Here is a 24,524-nt window from a genome sequence, read left to right on the forward strand (position 1 = left end):
AACATACAAGAGGAAATGAGGGGAAAGGGAAAAATAATACAAGGGGGAGAAATGAATTACAGTAGATGGGGTAGAGAGAGAAGAGGGGTGGGGAGGGGAGGGGAGGGGGGATAGCAGAGGATAGGAAAGGTAGCAGAACATGACAGTCACTAGTATGGCAATATGTAAATCAATGGATGTGTAATTGATGTGATTCTGCAATCTGTATATGGGCTAAAAATGGGAGTTCATAACCCACTTGAAGCAAAGTGTGAAAGATGATATATCAAGAACTATGTAATGTTTTGAACAACCAACAATAAAAAAAATAAAAAAATAAAAAAATAAAAGTAGGACACCAGCGACTCTGTATCATGATATAGGTATTGCAGACCCTATTCATCTTGGCCCTTTGGGCAACATTTCCCTGGAACTTTGACACATGGAGTGTTAACAGATGTGTAATTTTCCTCAGGCAAAGGAAGGGTCATAGTCTTAAAGGAGCCAGAAAACAAAGACAGGCTTTTAAAGTCCAAGGTCTCCATGCAGGTAAGAGACAGGAATGAGTGAAAGATGTCATATGTGATATGTAAAATATTTTTTTTTCCTTATAGTCCTCCTCATTCCCTGTCCCACTCAAACCAATACCTTCTAAGCTGGAGAAGGGAAAGAAAGTTTAGAGAGTTAGGTATATTTGGGGACTCTTGGGGGTGTGTAGAGAAGGTAGACCACTCTTATAAGGATGGGACTCAGGTCAGAAGGCTGACTTGCATTTTATTTCTCTACAGGGAGATGGTGAGCCTCAGAGGGTCCTCCTGGTCACCATGGTGTGGCAGCTACAGAGTAGAAAAGGCAGGGTGGCATGTCTAGACAAAAGACACATGACCTTCATCCTCCCCTTCCCCATGATAGAACATGCAGGTTACTCAGGGCTCCTCCAGGGGGAAAGTGAACCCAGAGAGTGACAAGAGGAAGCAGCAGGTCTGCAAAGTGGCTTTCAGTAGGACAAAGGGCATGGAGCTGACAGGACACCAAAGCATCCAGCATCGGTCCAAGGGTTGGACAAGGGTGGTGTCTACACTAACTTGGAAAGGGGACATGTTTTGGGACTAGACAGGGGCACATTACATCTTAAAAGAAGACTGAAGCAGATTGGGCAATAATAGAGCTTTTCTCTTCATGGAGGCTGCACCTCCTGCCTCAGCCCCAGGGAAGCAGTGGGACTAACAATCTTGAATTCAATACAGTTGAATATGGAAATGGCTGAGTAAATGACTTCAGTGACAGCTTTTACCTGGAAGTAGCAATTTGCTGCACTTGCTGGGATGAGGGCTTAAGACAGAAAATAAACTCAATTACAGAAAAGAAAGAAAACCACATCATACAACCAGAGTCTTCTGACTAGGAGAATCACAGCCTGATATTTATTTCTTGCCTTCTCCATGCTTTTCCCAGCCTGCGTCTCAACCCATCCACTTAAACATGCTGAACTGTGCTCCTGTTTACAGAACTGTGGGCCTTGTATCAAAACCAGGAGCCTAAAAATAATAAAGACAGAAGGGACCTTGGAGATCATTTGATCCAATCCCATCATTTCACTAATGAAGAAGCAGGCCCGGGATGGATGTGACTTGCTCAGGACCCCAACACAATTGAGAGGCAGAGCCCAGAAAACTTGGCCCTGGAATGTTCCCATCACAATTCCCCATAGCACATTTCCCTGGTCCCTCCTGCTCACCCGGGCAGCATGGCCTTTCCTCCCAGCCCTGGTCTTGTACACAGCCACAGCTCATCACTAGCCCTCTCCAAGTTCAGGGACAAGTTCAGGCCTCCAGTAGGATTCCAACTGCCCAGTCTCTCAGCTTGTCTGTGATCTGGATCAGATGGTGTCAAGGACAAGGAACAGAGGAGCTGGGGCTAAGGGGAGCTGCCTAGCAGGGAGACTTATGGGCAACCCTCCTACAAAATGACCTCTTGGCCCTGGAATAAAGCACTTCTCCATCACGCCATGGATCATGGCTTGTGGGGGACGACATGACACATGCCAAAGAGTCTTTCCAAGCCACGATTGCGGTGGAGCCATGGCAGCAAGTCTGCCTGCTGGGGCCAGAGAGCTCCCTCCAGGCTGTGCTGAAAGGAAGGAAAGTCATAGACCTCATTGAGTTAGGAGCACTGGCTGCCAGGAGACCACCCCAAACATGGAGACTCAGGGGAACAAGAGGCAGAGCCTCCTTTCTCTAAAGGTCAACTCTAAATCAATGAGTAGACTTACAAGGAGGGCACACACCAGTGTTAGAGTTTACTCTGCCAGCTTTGGGCCAGCAGCTTTGGCTTGCAGTTCCCATCTAATCCTCACAATCTTGTGGACAGATAATCATTCTTTTCTCTCTTTCTTTTTTAAATATTTATTTTTTAGTTGTAGTTGGACACAATGCCATTATTTTATTTATTTATCTTTATGTGGTGCTGAGGATCGAACCCAGGGCCTTGCACGTGCTAGGCATGCGCTCTACTGCTGAGTCACAACCTCAGCCCTCATTATTTTCTTTTTAAGAGATGAGAAAGAATGAGGTGGAGAAAGGCTTGACCAAGATCACACAGTTTTAAGAGAAGATCTGGGATGAGAACACTGGTGTGTTTCACTCTTGCTAGACATCATGGCCTCTCAAGGTGGCTCTACGTTTTTCTTTAGCTCTAAGATAGCACTTGGCCATGCCTCAAAGGTGCCCTGGATCCCCTGGATCTGTCTCTCAGGAGTCTCTTCCTAGGATTCTTTCCTATAAGAATTGGGGTTGTACACAGTAGGTTATAAACAGCTCAGATCACTCCCCTTGCAGATTAGGGAGAAGATACTCAGGTGCTTAGCTTCACCTCTGTCTGGCCATGTCTCCTGACTAGCCACCTCTTTCCCAATACTGTTCTTTGGGCAGTAATTGAAACTGGTCCTCAAGATCTGCTGTTGTCTTAATCCATTTTCTGCTGCTCTAACATAATACCTGAACCTGGATAATTTGTATAGAAGAAACCTATTTCTTCTAGTTCTAGAGGCAGGGAAATCTAAGACCCAGATACTAGTATCTGGTGAGAGCATTCTCTCTGCAACACAGCATGACAGATAACATCTCATCACAGAAAGCATGTAGCTCTCCTCCTCATCTGCTAAAGCTCCTATGGTCATCATGAGGGCCCCAGCTTAGTGACCTCATCTAACCCTCATTACCTCCCAAAGGCCCTACATCCATATATAATCAACATAAGAATTTGGGGATTAAGTTTCCAACATGTGACTTTTGGGGCACATTCAAACTATAGCATCTGCATTCCCTTAGGGATGGTTTAACATCTGCACTGGGAACAACATTCAGTGAAGGAGGATCACCTACGAGCAGAGCCTGATGTAACTGAAAGAGACCTGCAATAAAGTTGATCTTACATGGTGGCTAGTGGTCGGCGCAGTCAGCACGGAGCCATATAGAAATTAGAACTCTATGGTGAACGGTCCCTGAAAGTGACTGTAGTATTACTTTAAAACAAGTCAGTCAAATTATTTTTTTCTATTCTCACTTGGTGGGTTCTTGAGTTGTAATCTATGGTCAGAGCTGAAGTTTTCCTTGGCATCATGAATAGTTTTTATCCTCACTCTGTTCCTAATCCTCATATCCATGGATTCTCACATATATAAAAAAGATAGAGGTTGGTGCTTTTGCTAAACTAATGATGGGGACACTTACCAACCCTGCTGCGGTCCAGAAATGGTGTTCCTATGCTTCTCCAAAAATTTGCTGATGATTGTAGTTTCGTCTGTATCTCTCTCTTTCTCATAAGCTTCTCTCTCTCTCTCTCTCTCTCTCTCTCTCTCTCTCTCTCTCTGTCTCACACACACACACACACACACACACACACACACACACACACACACACACACCGGATCCCCTCATGACATCCCAGTTTCAAGAACATGGACCATGAAGCTGCAGATGGTCTGTTGACAGGGTCAGAACTGGGAAGATCCCCTCTGTCTCCCACCTCGGCCCTCAGCTGGGTCTGTTCCTTTTCCTTGAAGGGTTAAGGTCCTGCAGTAACTAAGGGGGGCCCAGAGTGGCCAGCACTGGCCAGCACTGGCCCTGACTCAGAGCAGTGTGTGGGCCCCTGCTACATCCTGTTGTGAGGAATCTGCTCTAATCCCCAGGCAGGGAAGGAAGTCAGGAAAGGGAAACAGCATGGGGTTTAGAGAAAAGACTGGCCCTTGCTCCTTCCTGTGTGACGGTTTTCCTGGGCCGCTGTCAGTTCCCTAGGAGCAGCGTGTGCTGTTGAGGAGCCATCTTGGTCAGTGCCAGAGATCAAAGGAAAGGTAATTTAGGCAGCACTAAAAATAGGTCCTGGAGTTATTTTAGAGCTGTTTTGCTAGCATTGGAGGAGCAAATCTTGGATTTTGCTCAACTTCCTGTCAATCTCATGAGCTTCTTCCTCCCTCCTGCTTACTCCCTAGTCTAGTGGTGTTCAAAGGCTTCTGACTGTGACTGCAGTTGTTTTACATTCAGACTTTGTACACGTAGAGGTGCACACACACAAGACTGAAAAGAACCTTGAAACCTTTGGTTAGGGCTCACTTAGTGAAACCAATGACCCAACACTAGCATTTCACACCCACAGTTTGAAAGCATTAGCCTTCCTTTTTCCTTGGCCTTGATGAATGCTCGAACTACCCAGTTATATACCCTGGTAAAAGCCACCTAGATATTATAGAGCACCCCACTTTCTTTTTAATTCATAGAAAGAACATTGGTTAATAATCTCTGATTTCCTGAACTTGTGTGATTTGGTCTCTTCTTCCTTTAAAAAGAAGCACCTGTAGTATTTCCCAGGCCAGTCTGGCTTGAGACTCAAAATGTCAAATTTAACACCCTAAACCCTCTGCGGGTATAGCTATGGCATTGTGGGAAAAGATGAGCTTTGGAGGTGGACAAGTAAAACCCCGCCCTCCCACGCAGGAGGTGTGTGACTTCCTCAGCTTCCCAGTCCTCCGTTTCCCTATCTGCATGTGAGGATGATTCTTTCATATGGTTGTATGGGAGTTAGGTATGACAATGGCCATGAAGTCCTTACCCAAATGTTTGGCACACAGCAAGTGCTCAAATTGTAGTGATTCAAATTGTTGCTGTAATAATTCAAACCAAGAGAAAAGTCATTCAAAGATTTATCTGTCTTGAAGTTCCTTGGTGATCAAAATAACTGTGTAGTTGCCAAATCTTCCTTTCCTCTGCCTCTTCAAAAGCCGTCCTTGCCAAGTGTGAAATCTCCAATGCCACAGGAAGGCTGGGTACGATGCCCTTGATCAGCCACGTCTACCTGTCGTCTGGCCTGCCACAGTGAGAGTGATCTAAATCTCTTTGGAACCCGGTGATATTTTCCACCTGTACGAGCTCCGTGAAGCAGCACGTATTTACAGAACACCGCGCACATTCTTTCATTTGTACCTTCTCCAACCCTGTAACGCCTGTCCTCACTCTTCTATTTTCTTATCCTGGCTGCCCAGATAGGAAAAATTTACAGTTTTCCTTCTCTCCTCCTCTCCCCTCCCTTCCTCTTGCTTAAATTGCTCCCCCCATCCACCCCTCTCGTTCCTCCCCACTTCCCTCTCTTCTTCTGTTTTCTCCCCCCTTCCCCTCCCCTCCCCTCTCATTTCTTTCTTTCTTTTTTTTTTTTTAACTGTGGGTAGGTGGGTGGGTGAGTGACCTTCCCCTTACTAAACTTCTTTGCAGTACAGTTTTATCAACCCCACCTCCTTGATTTAGAATGTTACCACTTGCAGAGTATTTTCAGATCTCCTTGGTCCTTGTGTGTATCTGGGGTTTGATAGCCAAGTACAATGCCTATTCTACAGATTTAGGAAGACTAAAGTGACCTGCCTAAGGTCCTTCAGCTTTCACAGACAGCAGGCTCAGGGTTTCTCATGTCAGGGCCAACAATTTTCCCAACACACCTGTTTCTTTAACATAGTACTGAGGAGAGCCCTTGACCTGAGAAGGGGCTAGTGGCAGCTATTAGACAAGTAACTAGGTATGCTGGGAGGGGGGACAATCACAGGTCAGCTGGCCCCACTTATAGGTGTCAGTTATTTTTGTGGGTCATTACCAAATATTGCTTACAATAAGCATTTTTGACTCATCCTGATCTTTACTATAATTTCTAATTATTATATTTGTTTACCTATTTTTTTTCTTTACCCAAATATATGTCCCATGTGGGAAAAGATGATGTTTGCTGTGTCACCTTTGTACACACAACACCTAGCACAGTGTCTGGCACAACAAATATTTACTGCTTGAAAAATATTTCTGAATGAATGATGAAATATGCCACCTGTGGAGAGACTGGGCCAGGAAGCCTGTTTTATTGATGTGGCTTACCTAATAGCCGTGTTCTTTGACCTGGATAATATTAATGCTTTGACTTATGCACACAAAGGCAGTGGGGAATTTGAGGTAATTATGTGAGTAATTTGAACAGAATGGACCACCCACTCTGACCCTAATTATCTGGTTATTTTAGGTGAAAGTAGCTTAAGACCTGAAGAACTGGAATGATTGCCTCATCTCTCCATTTCATTTTATTCTTACAGTTCAAGCTGCAGACAGATGTGGAAATGCTTTCCTGTTAAGCATGTGAGACCTACAGCAGACACACTCAGGTGGGTACTACAGGTGTGAATATGTGCATATATATGCACACACCAGCAGGAAGGAGAACAGGAGTTTGGGAGAGTAACAGGAAGGAGCAAATCAGTTCACTTTCCACCATAAGAAACCCTCCACACCTGGCTTCCTGCAGCCTCCAGCATACCCCTCTCTTGAGTGTGCACTGCTGGAACCAAAGAAATTGTAATTTGACCTTGACAAACTTGATGAGTGCTGAACTGGAAGTTCATGGGCCGAAAGGACTGGGCTGACCGACACAGAGCTAAAAGAGATACATTCTTCAGTTTTAGATTTAAAAACAAAACAGAAAATTTGAGCCTAAGCCAGAAAGTTTGGCTTTGTCATGTCAGTAGTATTTAACGATGTTATTTGGCTGGAGCAGCAAGTTCTGCAAATGAAAAACAACTTGGCCTCTTTTCTCCCTTCTTTCTTTTCCCTGTTGGTTCCCAGCTCAGTCCCTCACTCTCCTGAAGCTTCACCTCTGTAGTCTAAAGGCACCTGGGACAAGGAAACCCCCATGTGCACTGGATACCAATCCAGTCCACAGCCTGCTCCCTGCTGTGATGCTTGCTTCTGAGGGACCCAGATGTCCTGGTTATCCATTCTGACAAGAATGGTGTTGGGGTGGGTCAGAGTAGTGTCCTCTCATTTTCAGGAAGGAGAAATGGGGGTTCAAAAAAGAAAAGAAATGGAAGGGCAGGGGACTTACTATCTATTGACTAGTTGCTCTGCATGAGTATTTGAAGTTCAAACATCCCTGAGATATGGTTATGGTAGGTAATAATATCCCCATTTTAGAGATGAGAAAATTGAAGCTCACAGGGGTTAAGTGTTCTACTGAAGGTCACCTGATCTGTGGGTGGCCAAATCTTTTGTATTCAAAAAAGTCAACCATGTGTAGGGAAATGATTGGCTCTGAGTCAGTGAGGAGTTTGAGGTCTATAGCAAAATGTCTCTAGCCTCCATTTGTTCTCAGCTTGGAACATTTGCTGAGGATTTCTTCCTCAGGCCTCATTCATCTCTTTCTTCCTCAAAGATTTCCTTGATTCCCTAAGCCAGAAAGAATCACTTCCCTCTGTCCCTTCCATGTATCTATTAATTATCACCTGTGTTGAAGCATCAGTCAGGTGTGTGTGGTGTGGTTGCTGGGGTATCCCCATCTTGAGAAGGCCAAGGTTTATGGAGACAAGGTGTGAGTACCAGGGAAAAGGAGACTTCTCCACTCCCAGGCTTACCAGCACACTTAAAACCTAGAGTCTGTGATTTCTGTGCTTTCGTGGGTCTTGCTAAACTGGGGCCTAACCACATGGCACTTGGGTGCTAGCAAAAAGCCTCTATCCTATTGGGAAACATGGAGGACAGAGGAGAGTGGAGTGGGCTATGGGCTCTGAGCTCCCCCAAAGCAGGGTGTGGGTCTGCTCAGAAGTGGTATCAACTGAATAAATGAATAACAATTTGCTGTCGCTACTCTCATAAGCCACCTCGTTAGTCCTGCGTCATAAAAGCCACGGGAAGAGGGTAGGGTAAATATCATTCCCCAACTCCCTCTGTGTTTAGCCTAAGCATGACGGTGTGATCGGGCACTGGCTGCTCTTCCAAGGCCTGCCTGGGTCACCAGCCCTGCCTTTTTGCCTACTTTGCATGGCATCTGGGAGCTGCACAGCTAAGGTCTGACCTCTCTGCCTCTTGGTCTACCTCTGGTGGCTCTGTGCTGCAATCTCCTTGGTGTGACCCTCCACCTTGCTGAGAAGATAACACAGAGAGAACAGACCACAGGGTGGCCCAGGGCCTTAGTCCTTTTCTCAAGCTAAGAAGGCCTAACAGAAGTGGCAAAGGTGTGCCCAAGCCTGCAGCTCTGGCCGTGGCTCTCCACAAAAACTAGCTTATCCTAAGTTGAATCCAGGGAACAAAGTGGTGTGTGTGGGGTGTGTGTGTGTGTGTGTGTGAGAGAGAGAGAGAGAGAGAGAGTGTGTGTGTGTGTGTGTGTGTGTGTGTGTGTGTGTGAGAGAGAGAGAGAGAGAGAGAGAGAGAGATTTTACACACATGTGCATCCATAGGAGCCTCATAGTATTTAGACAGACTAGAATTTTCCTGGACAGAGTTTGAGGTTCTCTCCATTTTATAAACAGGCGAACAGTGTATTTTAATTTACCTGAAACATGGGACAGCAAAAAAAAAAAATGCAGGCACAACCTTCAGCCACCCAGGAGGAGGGGTCCTTGCTCAGCTGTTTCCTCTCTTCTTCCTAAAAGCCCTCTTCCACTGCCCTGTGTTCTGGATCCCTTCCTTTGCTCACCTGGAGCATCCCTCCTGTCCCCACAGCCCGTGTTAGAAACTAAGCAGAAGGTATCTTTGAGGAAGTAAAGATCCTGCTCAAGATCTAGCATCCCCATGTGTGAGTCCCTCCCTGCCCTCCACGGGGCGCTGCCTATCCCAGCAGGCACACATCTACCTAAATGACACTTGTGCCCTGAGTGCTCTTTCTCATGTCACTTTGCAACAAACCCAAGTGGGGATGACCTCCTTGCCTGTACTGTACAGGTGAGAAGCCTGAGGCTCAGGGAAGTCAAGCCCTTGTTCATGGCCCTCACTCAGCTCATTCCCATCAGTAGTGGGATTGGACTCTCAGCCTTCCTGATCTCTAGTTTACATTTTGGCCCGGTGGGCTGTAGACTGCTTCAGAGTAGATGCACAGTGTCCCAGGATTCTCCAGGCCCTCTGGGCCCTGAGTGACCTGGCAGGAGGCCCAGGGCTGCGTGTCTCCCTCTACCTCCTGTCCGCACTCCAGAAGCACCAGCCCAAGCTGATAAGCATGGCAGGTGCTTGTGATGTGCCTCTGACACCACTGGAGCCCTCTGAGGAGTCAGCTTGTGGGTGTCTGCAGAATCCAGTGCCCCTCCCTCACCTTGGAAGGGGCTCCTTTGACACCAGGACCACCGGTTCCTCTAGAGCAAGTGGCCCCAAAGAGCTCTGGCTCCCGGCTGTCAGCACCAGCAATCCTACCCAGGAGCTAAGCCCTGGCACTTCCCAGGTCTGCAAGAGGCCAGGATTCCTTTCCAGAAAACACTTCATCTCTCTCTAAGTCCAGGGCCTGTTCCCTGGCCAGTGTCTTCATAGTTCAGATTCCTGTAACTTGAAGAGGTTGGTGCCGTGAGCACTGGACTTTCCAGCCGAGTTCCATGAGTAAGGTGACGCCTTTCCATTAAATGCCAGGTCCTTGAGTCCTTTCAGTCACTAATGAATTAGAGGAACTCTCCCCAAATTCTGGTGGCCTGTGATCCCACAGAGATACTGCAGGTATCTCTATCAAAGGAGCTTCCATCACAGATGAGCTGGATGGAATAAAACCCGGGGGCCAAGGGTTCCAGAACTGGATGGAAAGGGAATAAGTGAAAGTTGGCAGTGATGATGCAGGACCTGGGGAACTGGCCTCAACGGATGCAGGAGTATCTGCACCTGACACACATGAGGAGTGTCATCTTACATGGGGTGCTTTCTAAAACCAGTGCATAAGAAAATGTGGTATGGGATCTTCCTCACCTCTTCCTTCTGATGGAGCAGTCTTGCATTAAGATGGACCAGCCACTGTTTCCATCAGCAGGGGAACTGATGCTGTCATTTTGTGTGAACATGCAATGCGGTGATTACCTTACACATAGGGACCATGTGTTGTGACAAGCATGTACCTTTAAGCACTAGACCTCTAAGCACTCAGTGTGGGAGCTGGGCTGACTCAGGCAGACACATGCTTTCCTGCTCCCAGAGCATGTGTTCACTGATTGGAGCAGCAGCCCAGTGACCCACAGGATTTCACCTAGTTAGTGGCCATGTGATATGATTGCACAGTGTTTACACTCTGCATATCCATGCCAGGGTGTAGGCTGTGCAAAGTAGCAGGGTCAGGCAAATGACATAAAGAAGCTGAGAGGCTGCACCTGAACTTGAGCCCCATGCACCTAGGCCACCTTTGGCTTCTTTCCACTTGGATTCTTCTTCTGGTATGGCTGTCGCTCTGTTTTACACAGGGAGGCTGCCTGGGTTGGTTTCTCTACAAAACAATGAGGTTTCTCTAGTGCACTCTCGTTTTGGAGTGGCCATCCTGCCCTGCACTGAAAGGAATCATTAGTTAAGGGGGTCATTAATCCTACAAACTGGAGGCAGACGTCTCCTCCCTGGTGTAGAAAGAGGGACAACAGGTGAGCCACTGGTGTGATTCTATCTGTCAGAGCAAATGGACAAGTGGTAGGGGAAAGGCATGGGGCACTTTAGATGACAAAGCAATAGCTGAGACAGAAGAACTAAGTAGCCCAAAAGGCTTTTGGTTGGGAAAATGAAGGGGAGCCCCAGAACTAAGGAAGCTGTCATTGAAACAGAGGAGATAAGGGAAAGGGCACCTAATTGTGCCTAGACTGCAATAATCTGAAAATTTTTCTTCAAATGACTGGGTTTTTTTTCCCCCTTCTGGAAAACCATCTGAAAGCAGAAGTAACAAGTGTTCTGCAAATATTTATACCAGCATCTTAAAATTCATGACTTTTTATGATAAAAGTAGTACAATGTTTGATATGAAAAAGGAAAATATCAAAGTAATAGATAACCAACAAAGGGAAAGCCTTGTACAATTCCACCATGCTGGAAAAAAATTCCAGCGGTTTAGGGTGTTTATAATAGGATTTTAACCAATCATTTGTTTATATAGTAGAGACATGTGCAGAAAGGCAGCAGTGTTTGAGCTTGCCTTCTACCATCTGTCTGGAGAGAACTCTGCCAGCCTCTTAAAAAACAGAGTTCCACCATCCACCTGATGGCAGCTTCCTGCATTTTCTGATATGGAATGGAGTCCCCAAGCCCTGGGTTGCCTTTCCAAGTCAGTAGTAGCAATGTCACCCTGTACACTTCTCACTGGTGATTGGTATGATGTCTGAGATGAGGGACAATATATTGTAATATAACAATAAATATATGCTTGGGCTCAAAGAATTTTTTTTTTGAGGTAGTTCAGATTTGGCCTAGGGTCTCACACATGCTAGACAAATGCTCTACCACTGAGCTGCATCCCCAGCCCTATATGTTTGGTTTCTGCCTCCTGGTTCTTGACACAGAGCTCCTAAGTCCCTTGTAAAATGCTCCTAAAGCTCCTTGTGCTAAGAGAAACTTGTTCTGATAGTTGTTTTTTCTTTTTGACACTTTATAATGAACATATAGAGTCTATACATTATACATTGTCTGTTGATCAAATCAAGGTAGTTAGCATCTCCAGCATGTCATATATTTATCATTTCTTTGTGATGAGTACTTTCAAAAACCTCTCTTCCACTGTTTCAAAATATGCGATACCTTTTGATACAGAGTTCCTAAACCCCTTGGAATTTCCTGCGTGATAGGAGCAACTTTTGTTCTGCTGACATGACTCTTAGTGGGCTCCTGAAGAGCCTCAGAATGGGGGCTGGTGGTCAGAGGAACCAACCATGTGATTAGATGGTTGGAGATTTCAGCCTCATCTCAATCCACCTCCACCTCCATGCGGGGGTAGGGCTGAAGGTTGAGTGGATCTCCAATGGTCAATGAGTGAATCATCATGCCTCTGTAATGCTGCCTCCATAAGCACCCCCAAAGGATTGGATTCACAGAGCTTCAAGACAGCTGAACACGTGGAGCTATCTGGAGGAGGCAGAAAGGGTGACAGCTTCATGCCCCTTCCCACATGCATTACCCTCGGCATCTCTTCCATTTGGCTGCTCATCTACATGAAATAAATGGTAAGCATGAGTGTTTCCCTGAGTACATGAGTTGCTCAGGGAAATATAAATGAATTGAACCCAAAGAACGGGGTGTGTGGGAACCTTGATTTATAGCCAGTTGGTCAGCGGTTGAGGTGACAAATTATTATTTGCGACTGACATGGCAAGTTGGGAGCAGTTTTGCAGGACTGAGCCCTCCACCTCTGGGATCTGGTGCTACCTCCCAGTAGATAGTCAGAATTGAATTAAATTATAGGCCAGGCAATTGGTGTCCACTGGAAAATTGCTGGTTTGGTGTGTGGGGACACAGCCCCCACACAGCTGGTGACAGAAGCACTGTGTGACAGCTGATTTTTCTCATCTCATCCGGGTCCTTCCCCAGGACTGCTCCAGGTGAGCAGCATCACTACAAACGCTGCCTTGTCCTGAAGGCTCAAGGATGGGCAGCCCACCCTTGCTCACCCCTTCTCTATTGTTGTCTCACAGAAAGAGGCATCAGGAGATGCATCCTATTCAAAGAGTTTAAATACATTTAAGTCCTTCACCATGAGGTTAAGCGACTCACTCAAGGTTACACAGCTAGTAAATGGGAGAGGCGATTCTGAAGTCCATTTCTGGCTGACAGATATTAGAAGACTTTGGTGTTACAAGTTACACACTTAGGATAGCTGCTTCACCTCCCTATGGTGATGACCCCCACAGCAAGAAGGCTGGTTATCCACCTTGGCTGTGGTTCGGAATCACCTGAGAAGCTTAAACAAACTGATATCTGGGGCCTCAGACTTCACTGATGCAGATCGAGGTCTGGGCACTTGCCTGTGGCTCCATGCTGTGCTGTGGGTCTGGTCCTAAGGCCCCAAACAGGGGCAGGCTCACTGCACTGTCCATCACGAGAATATAGATGTGGTAACCCCCACATTATTTTATCTCCCTAGGTCTGGTTACCCAGCTAAAAGTTCTCCTTCCTAAGAGAACATTAGAGTCCAAAATTGGTGACCTTAGGCAAATGGCTTAAGCTCTCTGTGCCTCTGCTTCCTAACTATAAAATGAGGATAAAACTAGTGCTTGTCTCCCAAGACAGTTGGGAGACTGAAGTGAGATGTAACATGCCTAGCCACCTGGAGGGCACTCTGTCTCCTTTCCCTCCTCTCCTAGGGGCACTGTCTCCAGCAACTGTGGCTTAGTGGCATGACATACTGTGTCTCTAGGGTCTGGGAGCCAGGATCACACTGAAGAGGCTAGATCAAGGGACACTAGGGTCAGGGGCTGGTGAGAGGGTTGCCTCCATGGCCTTATTGGCTCTTCCCAGAGTGCTCCCTGAGATGCCCAGGTACAGGGCTGGCTTTGTAACAGGGAAAAGTACCTGCCCTACCCTGCTGCCCAACTTTTGGCAGATGTTAGGCAACTTGCTTCTTTGAAATATTCAAGCACCTGAGAGCCTCAGGCAGGTTGTGGGCACTGACTCTACCCTGCGCCTTCTAGATAGTCCAGCTCCTGACTGACACCCTCCCCCCGACTCCCACCCAACCACCTCCACCAATACACATCGTCTATTTTTTCTCCCGAGGGTTGTGCTGTGAATTACTAGGTTTTGTTGGGCTTGCCAAGGCTTGGCCCATGGAAGGCCTGGCTTCTTCTTTGGGTCTCAGTCTCTGGCCTGTCTCTGCCTGGTGCAGCCGGCAAAGCTGGAAGGATCTCCACCTCTGGGAGGGAGGGAGCCTGAGCCCCTTGCTTGGCTTTGCCACCTGGTTGCTTTGTGATCTTGGGTCTGCGGTATTGCCTCTGGAGAGGAGCTTGGATACAAATTCTCCTGGTTGACTTCATGTACCTCTGTCAGGCTGGCATGCAGAGCAGAGTTACTTCCTCATGGCTGGAGAAAAAGCTAGGAAGCAAATGGGCCAGGAGGTGAATCAGATTTCTGGGCCTTCTGGTCCAGCCTGCTGAAAAGTGCCCCACACTCTAAGCCTGGACGCCTGGTGGGCAGTCGGGCACAGCCATGAACTGACTACCACCTTGGACAAATCCTACAACTTCTCTGGACCTCATTTATACAGCTGGGCCATAAGGCAGTTGATCTAAATCAATTGTTTTCAAAAGTGAATTATTTAGTACACTAGTTTTGAAAGCTACTTCTCAAAAAAAAAATTCTCCAAGATCAAATATGTTTTGAGGGATACTGTAAACTCCCCCTCTTATGATCACATCTTAATGTATACGTCAGCTTATTAAAGTGCCCAGAAGCCCAGTAACAAAGAGGCCAGCTCAGCTTCATTGATCTCAGTTCCTCTTAAACTTGTTTGACCAGGACACCTTATTTTCCCTTTTAATTCATTACCATCCTGGAGCACTAAAGTTTGGAGACAGACAAGTGAGAAATCCAGAGTTGGGCTTCTCAAGCTTAAAAGTGCATGTAGAAAGCTGCGGTCTTATTAAAATGCAGATTCCAGCTCAGCAGTTCTGGGCAAGACCTGACTTCCTTCCAATGAGCTCCCATGAGATGACCATTGGGCTGGTCCAGGGAGCACACACAGAGTCACACAGGACTGGACTCCTAATGCTCTTTGCACTTTCAATATTGGAAGCAATCTAGAAGCTGTAATGTGGGGACTCTGAACTCACAGAGACCTGGGATGGGGCCCTGACTCTACCACACACTAGCAGTATGACCTTGGGCAGTGCCCTCCCTGGACATTGGTTTTCTCATCTGCAATGTTTAGACATTCATCACATTTGCTCCACAGGATTATTTGAGGATTAAATAAAACTATGCAAATAAAATCTATAAGATCCAACCCATGATAGGAGCAAAGTATACCCTGGTCACCACTGATAATAAGAATCCACAGCGCTGGCCTTTCTGTCTGTGGACCAACACTACCTCCATGCCTGCCTCTGTGCCTTTCTTTGCATTGCTGACTGCTGTCCTCAAATCCCTTTCCTTCCCATATGAAAGCCATGTCTGTTTGTGTGACTTTACTTGACCTCTCTAGCACATTCTAGTAATTTTTTTTGCTTTTAGGGAATCAGAGGAGCTGAGAGATCATGGCTTCTTTGAAAACCATAGAGAAACTATACCAGCAGACTTTAGTGATAGCACACCTCCCTCAGGTGGAAGCCTGGTTGACATGGGTCCTCCTGGCCCTATCCTAGGGGGGTATTGATTGACAGGTGGGGCACAAGGGCTTGCACTAATCATCACCTTACTCTGGACATAAACCCTGCCAACTGTTCTTGAATCTGTGTCACACACAACTACTGTGAGAATATGACTCATTTTATTCACTTTTGTGTTCCTCCATAAGTGTATCTGCAAATGAATTGTATGAAAACCTTTATATAAATATGTTCACATGGTTTTAAAAAAATTCTTTGTCAGCCAGCAAGGACTATATTTGGGCTCAAACTCCCTGCTTAATTGCAATTATATTTAGACAGTGGATAAAGACCCTGACACTAAGGCTGCCCTCGATACTGGAGGCTGAAGAAGGAAGAGTGAAAGAGGATCATCATTTATTGACCAACTCTAGGTTTGGCTCCTGGTATCAGTCATTTCATTTAAGTCTCCCAGCAACCAAATGTGGTAGGTATTCTTATTCATCAAGCTCAGAAAGGTTAAGGACTTTGCCCAAGACACATAGCTAGTAACGGTGGAGCTTCAGTTAGAGTTCAGGATGATTGGACAACATTCTCACTCTAGGCTTTCTCTGCTCCGAGTCTGCTTGGCAGAAGATGACCACCTTCAGTTTCCAAGTTTTACCTGCTATTGGAATACCTGGGGACAAATTCAGTCCTCTCTCAACCTGATCCCAGTCTTGGGTCAAATTGCACCTCTGGACGAACCACATGTGTCTATAGAGATGTGTCACACTATACAAGCAAGGCAGTTTCTCTCCCACCCACACAGGTGAGAGTAGGAGAGAGGAGACTTAGTCACAGCCTGGGACAGGTTTGCTGTAACTGTCGGGCTGTGGTGTACTTTCAGGGCAGTAATTGGTAAGAAAGATATTGAAAAGGCAGATGAGATGGAAAATGTCATCTTGACCCCATTTCACTGTCATTCTGGCTGCTCTCTGACCCTATTCAGGTTAGCTCAGTCAGCTGCCCAGCCTGGAGTGGGCTGCCTTCTCTGGCTGCCTCGTCCTTCAAGAGTTCCAGGGATGGAAACTGATCACCTCCTTACCCCCTATCTCTGGCCTAGATGGAAGGTATCCTTCCATCTTGTTGCAGAGAATAGTGGGTGGTAAGGATGCTGGGCTGACTCACAGCTGCGTACAGCTGGGAGGTTCTGGACCCCTGGCTCCCTGCCACCTTGTGTCCCATGCATCATTGCTCTGCCTACATTTCCAGTGATGGATGGGGGAGTGAGACATGACCCATGTTACAGGCCTAGGTGAAAGACCATTGGAATTAAGACTTCCTGGAATCTCCACAGGGTTGCAGGGTAAAACAAGGTGAAGTGCAAATTGATTGTCAGCCATTCCTCCAGACTCCCAAAAAATGAACTTGGAGAGTCTCTTCAGTGCCCACCACCAACTGGTCATCCAGATAGACAAACACCACTCAAAGCTGACAGCTAACAACTTGACAATTGTCCTCTACACCATGCCAATGTGAGCACACTTAATTAATAACCTGGGATGCCCATCTCCTCTCAGGGGCTCAGCGCCTGTTTCTCAGTCACCACTGCTAGCTGAGTTTTAATTATCTTTCGGCAGTGTCGCCTCTTGGAATGCTGAAAAGGAAATTCTCGCCCAGCTGGGCTGCAGCCAGGCCTGTTGGAGAACAATGTGCATTGCAGTGTTGATCTCTCAGCTGGAACGCCAGCCCTCAGACTGGAGAGGAGCTCTCTGCTGCCAACCCAAAGGGAGAGGGAACTCAGTGCCTTTTCAGCACTTCTGTGGCGGCAGAGCTCCTAGGACTTAAAATAATGACCTCCTTGACAAGTTTTTAAATTTTGTTTTTGGGAGTGTCTCATTGGACAAGGCCACCTGGGTCTTGGATTATTTTTTAATCATACCGGGAGGATGATTTTTTCCCTTTAATTGTAACACTGGTGTTTATTGAGTATCTACTCTGTGGCAGGCACTGTGTTACATTGCACCACCTTATTCATGCCCTGCAGCTGTGTTAAGCAGGTAACATTTCCTTCTCTTATTTTATAAATGAGAAGCTAAGTCCCACTACTCTGCCCAAGGTCATGTAGTGCCCAGCCCAAGGTCAGATAGTAATGAGCAGAAAAGCAGGCGGTGCTGGAATTCAAACCCAGCATCCTGATCCTGGAGTCTGCCCTTTAGCCATGACCTTCTTCCTCTGTGCTTATTATTGGGTATGTATTCAGTTCTATGAGCCTGCCTGAGAATAGTACTGGAAAAACACCCCCAAAGACACTGACCTTTGGGTTTGTAGCTTTTCCCCTTTCCATCCTGGCAACCTGTGTTCACCCCCTCCTGGCTAATGGAGGAACTACGCAGGCTCCAGGTACTCTACCCTTCTCACCACCGTGAGTGCTCAGAGCTGGGGTTCTGTGGACAAGGGCGCAGACAGACCACTGTTTCCAGCAGGGAATTGCTATTTGGCTGGGATGACAAGTTCTTGAATGTTCTCCAGCCATCCCCATGGATGTTTCAGGAAGGAGGTGGCTCATTCCCTCTTCACCAAGAAGAGAAGAATCTGGGTACTCTAAGGACAGAGGAGTGAGCTGGACAGGTTCGCCAGTCCTGCTTCTGCAACTTATTGTTCTTACCACCTTGACCTTGGGCCTACAATTCTACCCCTCCACTTCCCTCTGTATTCTTCCTCTCTAGCATTTTCTAAGCCACAAAGCCAAGAAGCCATTATTTGAAAGAAACCCCTGGCCAAATGTATTGGGTTGGATTATGTTCCCCTGAAAGACATGTCCAAGTCTCAACTCTGGCTACTTATGAATGTGACCTTCTTTGGAAGTAGAATCTTTACGGTTGAAATTAAGTTAAGGCTGTCTAGATAAGATCCCAGGGAACTCATGGCTGGGTCCCAAATCCAATGACTAGTGTCTTTAGAAAAGAAAGAAGAGGAAAACCCAGAGGTATACATAGGAAAAGACATGGGAAGGCAGAGACAGAGATTGGAGGCATGTCACCACAAACCAAGACACCTGGAGCCACCAGAGCTAGAAGAAGCAAGAGCCTTCATGGGGCACAGCCCTGATAACACCTGATTGTGGACTTCAATCCTCCAGCACTGTAAGAGAATAAATTCCTATTGTTTAAAACCACCCAGTTTGTGATCATTTGTTATGGGGCCCTAGGACTCAAATATACTAAGGCAAGACCTCATCATCAGCCAGGTCACTGGAAGGCTCCGCAGAGCAGAGCCAGCTGGGACTTTGGGGCTGGCCAAGGTGCCAGCCTTATCCTATGCTCAGCTGCCTGGGTATGTTTGCTTGTCTGGCTTCTGTACCTTTGAGGTCAGGGATGGAAATTGGTGCTTGTACCAGCTGATCACAGTTACAAATGCTTGGAAATCCATGGTCCATTTGGTTGTGGAAAGCAACTCTCCCTCCTGCCTTCCCTAACCAGACACCAACTATACCCTAGTTGGATGGAAGAAGGCTGGAGCCAAGGAGGCTAAATTCCTCCATGAATTGGAGAAACAGAATTTTGTGAAGGGCCCTGGGAAGCTCACAGGGAAGCAGTTTGATGGTGTTTCTTCTTGAAGGATGGCAGAGTCTCGCAGGGAGGAGAAGAGGAGGAAGAGAGACAGGGGTTAAAAATGGTTGCTTGAGGAGGTCCTGAGCAGGACTGATAAAAGACATGTAGACAGTGGTGGCTGCTCCCTCTTCTCTGCTGAAATCTTGTCCCCCTCCCTGTATACAGAAGGGTAAGCATTGGTGCACCAACACTCTTGTGTCTGTGCTTCGTTGGGGGATGCAGGGAGAGGGATGCCCTGTGCATGTGGGAAAGCCACATGGAGAGTAGGGAAGAGACTATGAGGGTGTGTGGATGGAGGACTCACTGCAGAGCTTGTGTCAATTAAAAATTTTAAAATTATTCAAAAAAGAAGGCTCAGAGAATGATCCCTGACTCGATTCACAGAACCATACGGTGTCGAGTTGGACTCCACTGTTGCTTCCCGGTGTTGTTATATTATCCAGTTGAGTCCTGTTAGCCTTTATTTGTGTCCCCACTTTTGATGGATGGATAAATACATAAATAGAGACAGAAGAAAAAACACCGCAGTAGACAGAATTGCCTTCAAGTTAAGTGATATGATGTTTTTTAAAGCAAGATACACGTTCACTCCAAACTATTTATTTTCATATGTGTGTGCAATTATGGGCCAGAAGATAACACACCAGTGTCTTGGTGGTTTTGCCAGAGTTGTGGTGTGGCACACTTTCATATTAATTTTATAGATTTTCCATGGTTTTCTAATGTGTAATAATGAGCATGAAAAAAAAAAGAATTCACTGGAAAACAAGAAATTCGATGGGAAGAAATGTAAGCCTGCAGAATTCCTGGGGAGAGAGGGCAATGGGAGGCTTGGAATTTTGATGGTAACTGACCAGGACATAAAAAAAAAAAAAGATGTGCTCAGTGACTGGAGGACTTGGGGACAGGCAGTGAGTAGCTCTTGGGCATCTGTGCTTGACATAGCTCCTGATTCCCCATAGTGCAAAAAATTCTCAATAAATCCCTAATAAAGAATCTCTTGCAGGGGCCACATGGAGCCATAATATCATGCAATACAATATTATGCATGGGGTTTTCCAGGTTGCACCCCAAAAACCAAACTATGCACATGGGAGTTAGCAGGAACCATCTCCCTTTCTGTCCTCCTTAGTAGATTTTATTTCTTTTTCTCTTCCCCTGGCTCTCCCAAATAAATTTGCCCCAGTGACTGATGTCTGTAAACATTTTTTTCCAGATGACTACCTCCTATAATATATAATTTTCATCAATCCAACCTTTCTTTACTTTTTTCTGTTTCCTTTAAAGCAAAATGGGTTATTTTTCACATCCTGTCTTTTGAGAGTTTCTTGTCTCTCAGTTTCTCCCTCTCCTCTCAGATAACCACTTTATCGAGATGTAATTCACCTGCCATAAAATTCACCCCCCTTAAGTGTGCAGTTCTATCCAGAGTTGTGTTTACCATCACTAGCCTAGACATTTTCATTTCCCCACAAAGAACCCTTGCACCTGTGAACAGTTATTCCCCATGTGTTCTTTCCCTAAGCCCCAGGGCTCTTGCATCTACTTTCTCTCTGTATGGATTTGCTTATTCTGAAATACTTCATTTACATGAGATCATACAATATGTGGCCTTTTGTGTCTGACTTTTTCACTTAGCATGAAATGTTCAAGATTTACTCGTTACTCTCCCTATTGACTAATATTCCATTGTTATGGATATACCACTCTGGTTTATCTGTCAATGGATAGAAGTTATGGATATACCACTTTGGTTTATCTGTCAATGGATAGAAGTTATGGATATACCACTTTGGTTTATCTGTCAATGGATAGAAGTTTGGGTTGGTCCCACTTTTTGGGTGGGCTATTTTGAATAATGCTGTGAACACTCATCCATAAGTTTTATGTGATCACACATTTTCATTTCTCTTGTGTAGATACCTAGATTACACTTGCTGGGTAATAGTAATTCCAAGTTTAACGTTTTGAGAAACTGTCAAATTGCTTTCTGAAGGGGCTGAAGCATTTACAGTCCCACCAGCCATGTGTGAGGTTGCCGATTTTTCCACGTGTTCATCGGTACTTGTCATCGTCCGTCTTTTCCATTTTAGCTCCCCATCTCTTAAAATTCGCTTTCCCCCTTTTCCTCTGGCCCTTGGATGGGAGGACTGTTATACTAATCAGTAGCTGAAAAATTTTCACTTGAAATAAACACCTACACGTCTGAGACCTGTATTTAGAGCACAATTACTCCTGCTTGCTCCAGTCAGGCACGAACTCAGCTACTTCGAAAGGCAAAAAAAGAGAACAATATGGGAAATGCTTCTTGGCTCCCAGAGAAGCTGCATGCAGGGTATGTATGGGCCCCTTGTTCCTTTGAGAAATATGAGATTGAAGAAGGACAACAGAGTTTCGCAATCTTAACAAATCCTTTGGAGTTATGTGTATGCTGGAATCTGTGAGCATTCTGCTAGTAACAAAAATTATGGTCTCTGGCATTTAATTAATCTTTTCCCTGTGGTCAACTCCTGAGAACCTCTCCACCTTCTGGATGAAGACATGGAAGCTCAGAGAGATTCAGTGATTTGCCTAATGTCACCAAGCAAACAAATGGTAGAGCCCAACCTCCAACTGGAGCCAGATTGCTTTTCTTATCATGCCCCCTCAACTGCAGGCTGTTTCCAAGTGGCCAGGTGCAGAGTCCCAGGATCTTTCTGTCTTGTCACTGACTCCTTGGGAATTTCATCAGAACCCTACCTTTTTCTACCTTCCCTGCTGGTAAACTGCACACCCATGGCCTCGGCAGCGCGTCTGCCTGCCTTGGTCTGCCTGCCTTGGGCTTCCAGGGCTGCCAAGGCCACGTGGGGCTGGTTTGGCAAAAGCCTGGCCTCAGCGTTTGCTTTGGCTGTTTTCTTTTCCATTTCATTGTTTCCATAGGATGTCTGCCTTCCCGAAATAACGCCGGGGCATTCCAGGTAAGTGCAACATCCGACCAAAATCCCCGCCCCTGGCAGCCAATCCAAGCTGCAGGGGCTCTGGCTGGCCATTGTTTTCCTCCTTCCTCTCATCAGTCAGGCTGGGAGGGTGGGAGTCCGGCAGGTTCACTGTGGAGCCTGGACAGGAGGGGAAGGGGTGCTGGCTGAGCTCCCTGGGGAGCAGCAGGCTGCCCCGTGGCCTCTGCCCTAGCATGAGAGGGCGGCAGGCCTGGCCTTCCCACTGCCCCCCGGGAATGATGAGTTCATGCGGAATACATTTTCATGTAGCAGCAGCACATAGGTATGTCATCTACCTAGTGACAATCTCACTGCCTTACTGGCTTTGGGAATCCTCATCTGCAGCAAGCAGCATGCAATGCCTCTTGGGGCCTTTTCCCAGGTCTTGTAACTAGCTGAGCTCGCCAGCCTTTGTGTGTTGTGGGTGGTGTTCTCCAGAGCCACCAGCCCGCCGAGAGCACTCTGAATTCCACCTGGTGTTTATTTTTCCCTCCGCAGCTTTGTGAAAATTTCCTGTAATTTTCCTTGATCCGTGTGACAGTTCGTGTCCAGAAGAGCCATTGTCCTCAGGTTTGGCAACTTTACTGTGTCCTTCTTCTTTCATTTTAAAAGGAAAAAAAGGAGCCAACTCAAAAGAGAACTTAGCATTGATCCCCGTGAGAAGGGACTCAAAGTTACCCACATAGGAGTTGCTCTCCTGCCTCTAATCCTGACTCATGAAGCATCCTCTCTGATCCTATCAGCCAATGTTGAACGAATAAAATGAATGAACCCCATGGAAATTCAGTTTTAAAAACTGGTTTATTATGGAAGATTTCAAACACACACAGAAGCAAACAGAATAGTGGCGTGAGCCTACCTCAATCCATCAGTACAGATCCAAAAGATCTAAAATCAGATGTTCCCATTTTTAAGAAGCATCTCCAGTGAATTTGATGTATCTGGTGGAATCACAGTCTGGCAAATACCCACCCCCATTGATGAAGACTCTCATCCTTCTCCCATCTTTGTTTAACTTCTTGGCCTCGCCTGCTGTTGCACCTCACCTTATACTATGATCCAGCTGCCGAGAAGTTAATTTGGGTCTTTGCGCCACCCATACTCCTTTACCTGGTCTTTGCTACTGTCTGGAACAGGGTCCATTGTGCCCCCTCACCCCGCATCTTCACTTCTTTGACTCCTATTCCTCTTTTGGGTCCTAGTTTAATGTCACTTTCTCTTTGCCACCATCCTTAACCTTGATTTCAGGTCTCTCCTCCCTGCTATCCAGTGCCTCACTGTTACTTGTCATAACAACCGTCAAAATTGCTTTGCTGTAATTCCTGGTCTTGCTCTGCTATAGGACCAAGCCCCCAGGGAGTGGGACTTCATCCACCTTCCTTCCTCCCACAGTCCCAGACCTTGCTCCATGTCTGGCCTGCAGCCAGGATTCAGCAAATCATCACGGAAATGGAAACTGAATTCAGCTGAAAGTTTACTTCAATCACACCAACTAGGGACAATTTTGCTAGCAGAAAACACTGAAATTTTATTTGAGTACAATATGAAAATTTCAAGCTTTAGCATGTATAGGCAAAGCCCAGTCAAAATCTACTTCTGGATGTTTTTTATGATGTGAGTATGCTTCATGTTCATTATTTTTTTCAGCACTTGCTGATAGACATTCAATGTCATTATCAAACCATTAAGAAGGAAGAGGTTTTTACCCACTTACTTAACTACTCTGTTTTATTGAGAAAAGATAGTTTTTCTCCATATTAAGGTTTGGGTCAAGGAATTCCAGCCAAGTTTTAAAAGCAGTCTTTTTTTCATTGTTATTCACTCACAAGACAACACACAAGCTATTCTGCACTGTTCAATAGAGTAGCCACCAACAATATGTGGCTTTTGAGCACTTGAAATGTGGCTATCCAAATGAAATGTGCTATAATGGTAAAAATGCACACTGGATTTTACAGACTTAGTATGAAAAAGTGTGAACTATCTCATTAAATTTATTTATATTAATTTCATGTGGAAATGATAATATTCTGTAACTATTTAGTTAAAAATAAAGTAAAATATTTAAGAATATTAAAAGTAGTCTCATCTCTTTCTCCCTACTTTTTTAATGTGACTACCAGAGGTTTAGCACTACACACATGACTTGTATTATGTCTCTGCTGGACACTGTGATCTGTGTGGCTGCTGAAACTCCACTGCAGTTTCCTCATCTGTAAAGAAGGGGTAACAAAAAGTCTCATCTCTTCCCTTCAGGACCAGGATGAACGTAAGTACGTTAGTATTTGTGAGACACTTAGAACAAAATCCAGTATAAAAGAAGTACTTTTTAAACTTTTGTGATTAAATGATGCTTACTTCATTTAGCTTCTGAACTCCTTGCATTAGCCCACGTTCCCTTCAAAACAGAACTTGAAGCAAAGCTCAGGGTCAGTGTTTAAT

The 24,524-nt window shown here is 45.9% G+C and overlaps 1 long non-coding RNA gene across 2 annotated transcripts in view; it reads left to right on the forward strand.

Annotated features, from left to right (window-relative positions):
* LOC107137380 overlaps positions 1-24,524 on the forward strand; it is a 102,958-nt gene that overhangs the window by 61,640 nt on the left and 16,794 nt on the right. For both annotated transcript variants that reach the window (XR_007348135.1, XR_001502852.2), the window contains 4 exons: positions 6,602-6,670; positions 22,027-22,064; positions 22,581-22,652; positions 24,206-24,351. This is a non-coding gene — a long non-coding RNA (uncharacterized LOC107137380). The remainder of the gene's footprint in view (positions 1-6,601; positions 6,671-22,026; positions 22,065-22,580; positions 22,653-24,205; positions 24,352-24,524) is intronic.

This window comes from Marmota marmota, unplaced genomic scaffold (genome assembly GCF_001458135.2).
Source record: "Marmota marmota marmota unplaced genomic scaffold, marMar, whole genome shotgun sequence".
Classification (NCBI taxonomy): domain Eukaryota; kingdom Metazoa; phylum Chordata; class Mammalia; order Rodentia; family Sciuridae; genus Marmota; species Marmota marmota.